Raw genomic sequence first — 11,578 nt, forward strand, 5'->3', positions numbered from 1 at the left:
TTAGAAGAGGAAAGAGTGCAGTGAGGCTCTGCAGCGAAACCCAACTAGAATACGGCAAGAGAGGAATCAAGGATGCCTGGATGTCTGCCAGTGAGGACCTGACCAACAAGGCAGCATTGACCACGGCCCTCTAGCAAGGCATTTGAGGCGGTGCCGCACGGAAGGATAATGCTGGGGCACCTCTTAAATGAGCTGCTGCTGGAGGAGCTGAGATGGAACTGACCAGCCTTCAGTCCGTGGTAGCTAAGCCAGAGAATTGGGGCTCCAGTGCACACAAGCAGCACACGAGTTGTTCCGACAGGCGTAACTTTGTATGTGTGTGTTTGTGTGTCTGTGTGTGTGTGTACTGTAGATTTTCAGAAGTGTGTATTTTTACCAATTTATTTTACATTTTCTCTGGTCCGTTTTACTTCTGAAAGTGCTCTGAATATTTTCCTACATACGATCTCCATGTTTAATCTGTTTACTTCATCTGCAGGTTCTTCTGTTATCATCACTGTATGCGTCTGTGTGACTGTTCTGCTAATTGGAGGATCAACACTGATCTTCTGCTTACTGAGATACAAGAAAGGACATGGTACTGTACACACACACACACACATTTATACACACACACACACACACACACACACACACACACACACACATTAATACACACACATTGATACAATTCATAATTATGTGTGACTGTTGCCAACACTGTAGCTAAACTCTGTTGTACGTTGTTAATGATCTAGAACTGTAGATGTGACTTTCAGTATTTGGCCAGTTTATGGATGCTAATACAGCGTTTGAAGTGACTCATCATTCAGAATATCACTCTTAGGGCTGGAATTGTGGACATGGATTAAGTCTAGTCTTGGACAAATATGTTAGTGCATTTATTTCCACAGTACAGGCTTAATCAAAAAGTAGCTTTTGTAGGAATTTAATACTTCAAAATGGGTATAAATTAAATCCTAGTTATGTAATATTTCCTCAACTTAATATTGAATTCACCTCTTATGGCAACAAGCTCTTTAACATCTTCTCTTGTTCCACAGGGTCTGTCTCTGTAAACACTCAGACAAGAACACATAACACAGTGAGTAAAAAGGCTAAAGGCTAAAATAAATCTACTTTTCATTGTAACAAATACAAACTGTTTTAAAATGTAAAAGTGCCGGTCAGTGACATCCAACACTGTCCTATGAGGGCTACAGTGTCTATAAGTGTTTGATTCCAACCACATAAAGTATCATTTAATTTATAGCTGTGGCCTAAGCGACCTACATGTAGAGGATGTTGGTGTCATTCTCTACATTATACAAACAATCACCAACAAAAACAAAGTGTATAAAGAAAAAAAGTGAGATCACCTCCTCATTAAAATAATAAAATATTGTAGCGTCGACAAAGAATAAGAAGCAACATTGTGCATACAGGTAAAAACATTTACTTAACAGGCACTTCAACTTAGAGTCTTAACATAGACTCTAAGCATTGCTCAGTTCATCACTACCCCAACATGCAACACCAGGAGGGGGTAACAGGGGAGGACATGACACCCAAGGAGGACAAACACAACAAAACTGCCCTCCTTAGAAAAAATTCACTACACATCAAAAACAACAACAACAACCACACCCCCTAAGCCCCATGGCAACATGGAGCCTATGGCAGATGCCACAAAGCCGCCCCCTCAAAGGTCGGCCGTCCCAGAGGCCCACACAACCCAAAGAAAGTCTCTGAGGCGAGGAGGTGTGTGTTGCTTATGTTTCAGCCTTTTCGCACCCTGAGTTCTGGCCTGTCCACCATCCCAGCGAGGACAAGTGCTGTAGGGTGCCGCTCTTCTGCAGTGCGTGCCCCAGTCCTCTTTCGGAGATGTGTCTTTTGCACAGCTGCACCTCCTGGCCTGGCAAAGGCTCCCTTTGTCTCTGACGGTGTGAGTCATATCCTCACTTTTGGCGAGCACTGGCATTGCCTGGATGATTCCTAATGAGGTGGTGCATGACATGGAGATGGTTGTAGAGCTCCATGGAATACATGACTCTGGGTGCACTGTTCTCCAAACACCAAGGTCTTGGACGTCCTCTACATCAGTGCGCCAGAGCAGAGAGATGGAACAGGGGCGTGCGACCGCACCAGCCGTCCTTTCTTTGCTGTGCACGGGTCACAGCAATGAATGTACAGCTCCACATCTGTGCAGCCAGTAGAACCTCTGCCACAACTGCTTCAGTGTCTTGCCAACACCAAAGTGCCTCACACTCGCTGCCAGTTTTTCAGCAGTGCACAGGTGGCAGAACAGGGCATCTGTGTCTATGATGAACTTGCTGTCACAGTCAGCAGCTGCCCCCACAGGAAGTACTGTGCAGAGTATGGCTCCCAGGTATCCTTTCTGTTGTAGCGTGGAGATTGGACATGAACCATCTTTCTCTCACAGGCCACAAGCTGGTTTTCTTCACCATCTTTCCCAGCCAGCCACCTTGCTCTCGGCTGGCTGGACCCATCTAGGAGGAGGCAGACATAACACTCAGTACCAATTTTTTTCTGTGCTATATCTTCTTTGCCATCCACCATCAATTCTGTTGATGCACCTTTCAATTTCTTTAAGGTCAGTGGCCTTATTCTACTACTGACACCAGTGTCAGTGTCATGTAATTCAACAGGCGCTTCAGCAAGTCTTTACAAAGACTTTACAAAGTCTCTTTTTTACACCAGGAGCACGGTGCATGCCAGGAAATGCTCTGCATGGTCACACCCACTAAGCTCACCACAGCAGTGTGGAGCCCATGGCAGACACCACAATATTGATGTGTAGAGTGGAACAACTGACTGTGTACACTGCTGCCTTCATAGGGCACAGTCGAAGAATTATGTGTAAAGCAAGCAGTCAATCTTAATTTCATTTTATCTTTAGTGTTCTAGGTGTAGTGTGCTGTTCCTGTAGGAGTATCTGAATACTAGATCCAGGTGTGATTAAACAAAAATCACCATGGCAGTAAATTTTTAGGGCCAGAGTTGGCAACCCCTGGTGTCATGGCCATGTTGAAAGAATGAATATCATGTGAGGCCTAAGGTTTGAGTTATTTTCCACTGTGTGTGTTACTCTGATTTCAGGCTGATGCTGATTATGAAAATGATCTACCTGGAAAACAAAAGAACATCAGCATGAGTCCAATCTACCAGAGGCTGGACCCCAACACCAACCAAGCAGATTTAGTCTACCAGAGTCTAAATCCCAAAACCAACCAATCAGATTCAGTCTACCAGACCCTAAACCCTGACACCAGCCAATCAGATTCAGTCTACCAGAGTCTTACCCCAAACATCAACCAAGCAGATTGAGTCTACCAGAGTCTTAACCCAAACATCAACCAATCAGATTCAGTCTACCAGAGTCTAAATCCAAACACCAGCCAATCAGATTCGCTCTACCAGACCCTAAATCCTGACACCAGCCAATCAGATTCAGCTTACTAGAGTCTAACCCCCAACACCAACCAATCAGATTCAGTCTACCAATGACTAAACCCCAATACCAATAAACCAGAATTAATCTACTAGAACTAGATTCCATTAACAAATACTCAGTCTTTTTCAAAGTAGACCAGGGCATATTTGGTTTCAGTCCTCAAAAAATGTATTGTGTATGGTCCTGCTTCATTGGATAAGGCTGGACACTCTTTGCTGGTCTAGACCCTCACACCGACCAGTCAGACTGACACTACCAGAGCTGACACCCCAGCACTTACTGAGCTAAACCCAGATTCAGCTCTTTAAACTCTTCATTCCCAAAGCACTGCAGCAATAGACTGCAGTTCTATTCTGTGTTGATCATAATGAAAACATTACACATCTTCCAACTCTGGCTTTCCACTCAGCTTCACGTGTGGAAATCAGAAGAAACCTGTTAAACTCAACTGCAGTTCTGTAAACACAGTGTAGGTATTACATTTGATAAGTTATAGATTATTGTTTACAGAAAATTTGGTGAATTTTGATTTATTTTGTTATAAATATTTTCTAGCTAGAATATAAATTACATTTCCATCCTCATATGATGTCATGATGTGCTCTTATTTACTGTGCCATGTATTCTCTGAATGCTATGTATTATAAGTATCTGTTTGAAATGAATGTCAGTCAGATGCTGTAATTTTTTAGTAATAAGTTCTGACTTTGTGGTGAATAATTAGCTTTTGTATATCTCTGTGTATTTTACATGGTTAAGTTTGTATGAGCTGTTTGTTTCTAATTTTTCTGTCTTTTCATTTCTTATTTTCAGTTTTATAAATAAAACTGAACCTGAAACTTTTGTTCTGAATAATAGTTTGTTTTTAGAAAAAGGTTCTTTATGGACATTTATATCAAATTGCTGTTTAAGTGAAACTTCAATGACACAAACACTTAAAAAAGAATAAGTAAATAAGTAATGAATACACACATTTTCTAAACCACTTATCCTACTGGGTGGTTGGAGGGTGCTGCAGCCCATCCCAGCAGCCACCGGACAGAAGGCAGAACACCCCCTGGACAGGTCACCAGTCCATCGCAGGGCTAAGTAACAAATAAATAAATTATAAAGAAAAGCACTGAAATTGAATTTGAAAGAACTGAAACCGTTTTTTTTCAGTTTACATCTTGGCAGATGACCACAACTCTGCTTGCAGGTCACCTTCATAGTCCTCAGCACTGAAATGTTGATTGCATGTGTTTTTATTTGAAGGTCTGTTTCGTATTACCTTTAAAAAAGTTTGGTAAATAGATGGCAGTCAACACTCCTCGCTTTCACATTCTTTTAAATTTTGCACTCAGACATGGCAGAAATGGTCATGAATAGAGCACAACTACTAGGACAAACTCAAAACAACGTTGCACTGTAGTACTGTCCAGTATCTGCAAGTTCAAGTCCCGCCTTCACTATTATTTTTTAATTATTATTAGCTGCCAAATCAGCTTCCCAAAACCTGTCAACATCCCAACTCAACTTCCACCCTGAGGAAGCGACTGTTAGCAGACTGGCTAACTAATCTTAGCTAAACTGGTACTATTTTCTTCTTACTTTGTTGTTTTAGACAAACATGGTGTTTATCTATTAAACTTAAAATCTCATGTGTATGTCGGAGGGACATTTTTAACTGAGGAATGTGTAATACAGGTGAGTTGTCGTCTCTGACTTTACATCTACAAGGTGGACCAACAAGGTAGGAGTGTCTAATAGAGTGGACAGTGAGTGGAGACAGTGTTTAAAACTCCAGCAGCACTGCTGTGTCACAGAAGGACACAGTAACATACCACCACAACACCAGTGTCACTGCAGTGCTGAGAATGACCCTGTACCCAAATAGTACCTGCTCTGTGGGGTCCTCCTCAGTGAACATCAAATTAAAATCATAGAAAAAGTCTTTTTAGACTTTACATGTCTATAATAAACATAATAACATGTTCAAAAATGTGTGCATGTTTATTTTGGGTTATTTGTTCTTTAACAGTTACTCTCTGAGTTAATTCTGTAAGGAATCTTTTTGTGAAGATGGGCTAGCCGCTTTGTTCTGTGTTTATGCCAGTACAACAGGAAGTACTGGTCAGCTGTTAGCCTGAAGCCTTGCTTATTTATACTGTGCTGTGGCAGTAACAGCATTTAATTAAGCAGTTTAATTAAGTGTAAGGTCATTGGGAGGCTGGGAGGAGTGAGGACACTGGGAGCAGGTGTGGAGACACCTGAGTTGTTGAGTTGAGCTGTGCACAGCTCAATATCCCTCAGCTTTCAGCCAGTATACAAACTAAAGGGCAAGCCTGCAGGGACTTTTCAGTCTTGTCTCCACAAGTCTCCTTCTCTCTCCGGGCTCTGCCTCCTACTGAGAGGATATAAGTAGGTTGGCACAAATAAGGCACAGGTGAATCTTATCAGCTACTCAGCCCACTCGTTCAGCACGACTGGCTCTCCATCCTGCATGTGATGTTCAACTACACCCCATCCTCCACAATCAGTCAGGGGACAGAAGAGCTCAGTATATTTGTGCTGGCTAACCCAAAGGTGGCAACTATGGCATGCCATTTCCAGCTGCTGGACTTGCAAGTGGCATGAGACTATTGCCAGCTAAGAGACTATTTATCTTTGTCCATTGAGGGTGAAGTAAAAAAGAACAGCACCAGCAGTGAACAAACAGACTTTGGTGGGGCAAACATCCATATCAGACTTTTCCAACTGCTGCAGTGCATAATGGAGTACACAGGGTCATCAGTCTTATTGTTATGTCATGTACTCCTACAAGGGAAATGAATCATTCTGCTGCTGTACTACACCCAATCTGGGAGCACCACAGCAGAGCAGTGCTACCTGGGGGTTATACAACCAGGTATATCTGGTCAGTAGTGAGATTTGAACCCACAACCTTCAGGCTAAGCTCTGGCTCACCTCTCCTACCACTAAGCTACCGGCCACCCCAAGTGGTGCCTGCTTTGTTTAAGCTGGAGGGAATGACAGGTCATCTCTGCACAGTGACTGATGAGTAAGCGCCGATATTGCGGAGGGGAACGCTGATGCTGATAGTCGAGGGCAAGAAGATATTGAATAGCTGAAGTCCGAGATGAGCATTCTAGGCCTAGACTTTTTGAAAAACAGCTCCCAAACAATTATTGACTTAGTTTATTCTATGAAAAAACTTATCTTGAAGGTGGGCTTCCTGTTCTGTGTTTATGCCTGTACAACAGGAAGTACTGGTCAGTCAGGGCTCAGATGTGAAGAAGTGTAGACCTGACCAAAGTTAGAGATAGCCATTAGCCTGATGCCTTGCCTATTTGTATAGCATGGCTGTGGCCGGTACAGCCTTTGGCAAAGCATACAAGTCATGTAGGAAGCTGTTTGTCTCTTTCAATAGTGCAAAATGCAACAACATTTATGAATACTAGTTGGGTTCTAATGTATATTTGGTAATTACATGCATTCCTGGCTTTGCTTCCTCTGTGTGCCATTAGGCCAAGGATGCTGCACCATTAATTCAGTCTTCCTAAGTGATTTTTCCACTGGCCAGTATTAATTAAAAAAATACATGTTGAAACCCAAAGTAGTAAAACTCTAAAAGGTTTTCCACAAGGTTTAGGAGTGTCTTCATGGGAATTTTTGACCATTCTTCCAGAAGTGCATTTGTGAGGTCAGACACAGATGTTGGACGAGAAGGCCTGACTCGCAGTCTCCACTCTAATTCATCCCAGAGGTGTTCTATCGGGTTGAGGTCAGGACTCTGTGCAGGCCAGTCAAGTTCTTCCACACCAAACTCACTCATCCATGTCTTTATGGACCTTGCTTTGTGCACTGGTGTGCAGTCATGTTGGAACAGGAAGGGGCCAAACTCCCCAAACTTTTCCCACAAAGTTGGGAGCATGAAATTGTTCAAAATCTCTTGGTCTGCTGAAGCATTAAGAGTTCCTTTCACTGGAACTAAGGGGCCGAGCCCAACTCCTGAAAAACAACCCCATACCATAATCCCCCCTCCACCAAACTTTGCACTTGGCACAATGCAGTCAGACAAGTACCGTTCTCCTGGCAACCGCCAAACCCATCAGATTGCCAGACGGAGAAGCACGATTTGTCGGTCCAGAGAACACATGCCCAGGTGCTTGGTTTTATACACCTGTGGCCATGGAAGTGATTGGAACACCTGAATTCAATGATTTGGATGGGTGAGTGAATAATTTGGGAAATATAGTGTATCACCACTTACTGAAGGGGACAGAAAGGTAAGAAAAGCAAAGTATAATAACTACTGTATGACTATTGTAGTTTTTATATACGGTGTCTAATCGCTATACTGAATTCATTGCGTATATATATATATACGGTAGACAAACCACACCATAGTCAAATGTTTTCATCATTCAAGTGTGACAGATTTTTGTTGTGGGAAGATCTCATAGTCTGGTTACACTGGTGAGATCAGTGAGGCTGGACTGTACTTATTTAGACAAGAAAGCAGTGAAAAGGACATTAGGTACATTCTCCTTACAGACAAACTAAGAACATACATCACTATATACTATACACCAACATTCACCCCCTCCTTATCTCTTACACTTGATGTTTGGTCAGTGATGCTGGTGGGAGGAGCTGTGAAGCTGAATATATATGACTCATTTTAAAGGAACAGGAAACGATCAACACCAGCCAGAGACACAATAGTGTTTTGTGTACAATTGAAAGGAGCCATTTCCCTCTGAACAGTACAGGACTGACCTTGGCGAATGGTGGACTGGAGTTTATATGAACATCACTGAGACTGAAGTTTGGACCAGAATGAAGATTCTCCTCATCTTCACCTGAATGTCATTGACAGGTGGAGCAGCCAGTATTGATGTGATTGGCTTTCCAGGAGGAAGAGTTTCAATCACCTGCAGACACAATAATTAGGGAAGGGAAAGGAGTTTTTTTGCAAAGTGAAAACACAAGCTGAGAGTGAAAATATTACAGTTATTGAGTATAAACAGTGTAACACATGGATTCATAAAGACAGATTTGATATATTTGATGACTGTTACCAAGTCCTCTCAGTGACCATCAGACAGCTGAGCTCAGAGGATGCTGGAACATATCAGTGTGGAGATGGTGGGAGGTGGAGTCATGAGTTTAACCTCCAAGTGATCAGAGGTGAGAACCTTCACAGTCTGTTTGTTTCTATAAAATTAATATATTTTAGCATTAAAAAAAATCTGTCATTATTCTAAACTGAGCAGATGCTCAAATACTATAGTAGTCCCGAAATATATTTAAGGGGAAAACAATAATTTTAATTCAGTAATTTGATTCAATAAATTTAATTTGACATACACTACATTAGTAGATATATTCATCCATCCATCCATCATCTAAACCACTTATCCTTCTGGGTCACGGTGGGGTGCTGGAGCCTATCCCAGCTGTCATTGGGCGGAAGGCAGGATACACCCTGGACAGGTTGCAAGTCCATCGCAGGGCAGACAGACAGACCTACACACATTCACACACTCACTCACACCTAGGGGCAATTCAGCATGTCCAATTGGCCTGAACGGCATGTCTTTGGACTGTGGGAGGAAACCGGAGTACCCAGAGGAATAGATATATTCATATATTTATATATTAATTCATTTTGTATGATTAACAGATCCATGTTGTTTGAGGCCAAAGACTGTGTCTGGTTATCTGAGAGAGACTGTCACCATCAACTGTTCATATCCAGAGGAGTTTGAGAGCAAGTACTTCAACAAACTTGATGGTCATCGTATTCCTACAATGATCGACACCACAGAGACTCAGAGAGGCAGATTCTACATGTCTGATGACAGAAGCTCTAAAGTTGTCAGTGTGAGAATCAGTGATGTGAGAGAAGATGATGGAGGAGTTTATTTCTGTGGAGTGTGGAATAAGGAGACCCAGTCCGTTACCACTCTCTGTACACAGAGACTCAGCTACAGGTTACAGGTATGATTCTTTATTTTATTACCATTGTTTACATTGTTTCTGGTGTGATTATGAGTATAAAACTACATTTGTGAGTTCAGACCATACCTTCGACACGGCGGTGGTAGTATGAGGGAAACTGATTGAAGAAAGGGAAAACTCAGAGAACCTGGGCTGGAGTTCTGGGCAGCTTCTGCCTGTAGCAAGAAGGCCATAGCTGTAGCTGGACTGAGTAACAGGGAGGAGATGGGGTGGCGGTGGAGATGAGAACCCTTAATCACACTTGTGAGTTTATAGGATGTTAGATTGGAAGAAGGAGGTGTTTCAGGCATGTTCCTCCACCCAAACTTCAGTTATAAGAGAATTACATTGAACATTTAATTACTCTAAATATAACATGTTTATGTAATCATAGTTACTTATCATTTTCATTTTCAGTGTCTTTCATACGAAGTTTTAATATGACAAATAGTTGTATGTGATTATAAAGAGTAATTCAGAATCTGAGCCTCTAGAAAACCTGGATTTCCTCTGTTCCTCATCTTTTAGAGGAAACCAGAGAACTCCATCTCAACCCAGCTCCAACTCAGCTCAACTCTATCTCAAGTTCAAATCCTCAGCTCTGCATGTCCTGGCTCCAACACAACTCAGCTCTGCAACTTGTTTCTGTCTCAACTCTGCTCCGTGTCGGATCAGCTCAATCTTGGATCAGCTCTGCAACTCATTTCTGACTCGCCTTTGCTCTGTCTCGGATCAGCTCCAGTATAATCAGCTCTGCAATTAATTTCAGACTCAGCTCTGCTCCATATTGGATCAGCTCAATTTGCATCAGCTCTGTAACTCATTTCTGACTCGCCTTTGCTCCGTCTCAGATCAGCTCCAATACAATCAGCTCTGCAACTCATTTCTGACTCAGTTCTGCTCCGTATTGGATCAGCTCAATCTTGGATCAGCTCTCCAACTCATTTCTGACTCGCCTTCACTCCGTCTCAGATCAGCTCCAATACAATCAGCTCTGCAACTCATGTCTGACTCATTTTTGCTCCATCTCAGATCAGTTCCAATGTGCCTCAGCTCTGCAGCTCATTTCTGTCTCAACTCTGCTCCATATTGTATCTTCTCCAGTACAGTCAGCTCTGCAGTTCATTTCTGACTCCACTCAGCTCCATCAGCTCCTACGCAACTCAGCTCTATGACTACAGTCATACCAAGTTCTCCAGTCAGGCTGCTATAGTTTTGTCACATCAGAATCAGCTCTTGAAAAACATACAGTATCTCACAAAAGTGAGCACACCCTCACATTTCTGCAAATATTTTATTATATATATCTTTTCATGGGACAACACTATAGAAATGATATGGATATAACTTAACGTAGTCAGTGTACAGCTTGTATAGCCGTATAGATTTACTGTCCTCTGAAAATAACTACTGTCCTGGAAAACCGCTGCATGACCTTGGCCACCATGCTATAGCTCAGTTTCAGGGTGTTAGCAATCTTCTTATAGCCTAGGCCATCTTTGTGGAGAGCAACAATTCTATTTCTCACATCTTTAGAGAGTTCTTTGCCATGAGGTGCCAGCTGTATACTGACTACTTTACGTTATATCCAAGTTTCATTTCTATAGTATTGTCCCATGAAAAGATATAATAAAATATTTACAGAAATGTGAGAGGTGTACTCACTTTTGTGAGATACTGTACCTGTATGTTGTCCCAGTCTCTTTCCTCAAGCAGGTTTTGCAGGGTGTTCAAGATGATGCTGGTCACAAGGGCCAAAGCAGAACACTCTAACTGGCAAGGCAGAGATTTTTTGGGCTACACATGGTACAAGACATATGGGAGTATGTTAAGCAGTGCAAACGCTGTGTAGCAAGTGAGACCCCCAAGCCAGAGGGGTGAGCTCCACAAGTGTGAAAACAACACAGCCCTTAGAACTAGTCTGTATAGACTTTTGGTCTGCCTAAGATGATCATGGTAAAAGTGTAGACCATTTTACGGAGACAGCCAATGCATTGGCATACCATGACCAGTCTGCCAGAGAAGTAGCTGCTCAGCTGTGGGACAAGGTCTTCTGCTTTTACAGTTTCCTGGAGCAGATCCATGTGGATCAGGGCATAAATTTTGAAAGTCACTTGATCCAAGAGTCACTACAGATTG

The sequence above is a fragment of the Colossoma macropomum genome, unplaced genomic scaffold (assembly GCF_904425465.1).
Source record: "Colossoma macropomum unplaced genomic scaffold, Colossoma_macropomum, whole genome shotgun sequence".
NCBI classification, from domain to species: Eukaryota; Metazoa; Chordata; class Actinopteri; order Characiformes; family Serrasalmidae; genus Colossoma; species Colossoma macropomum.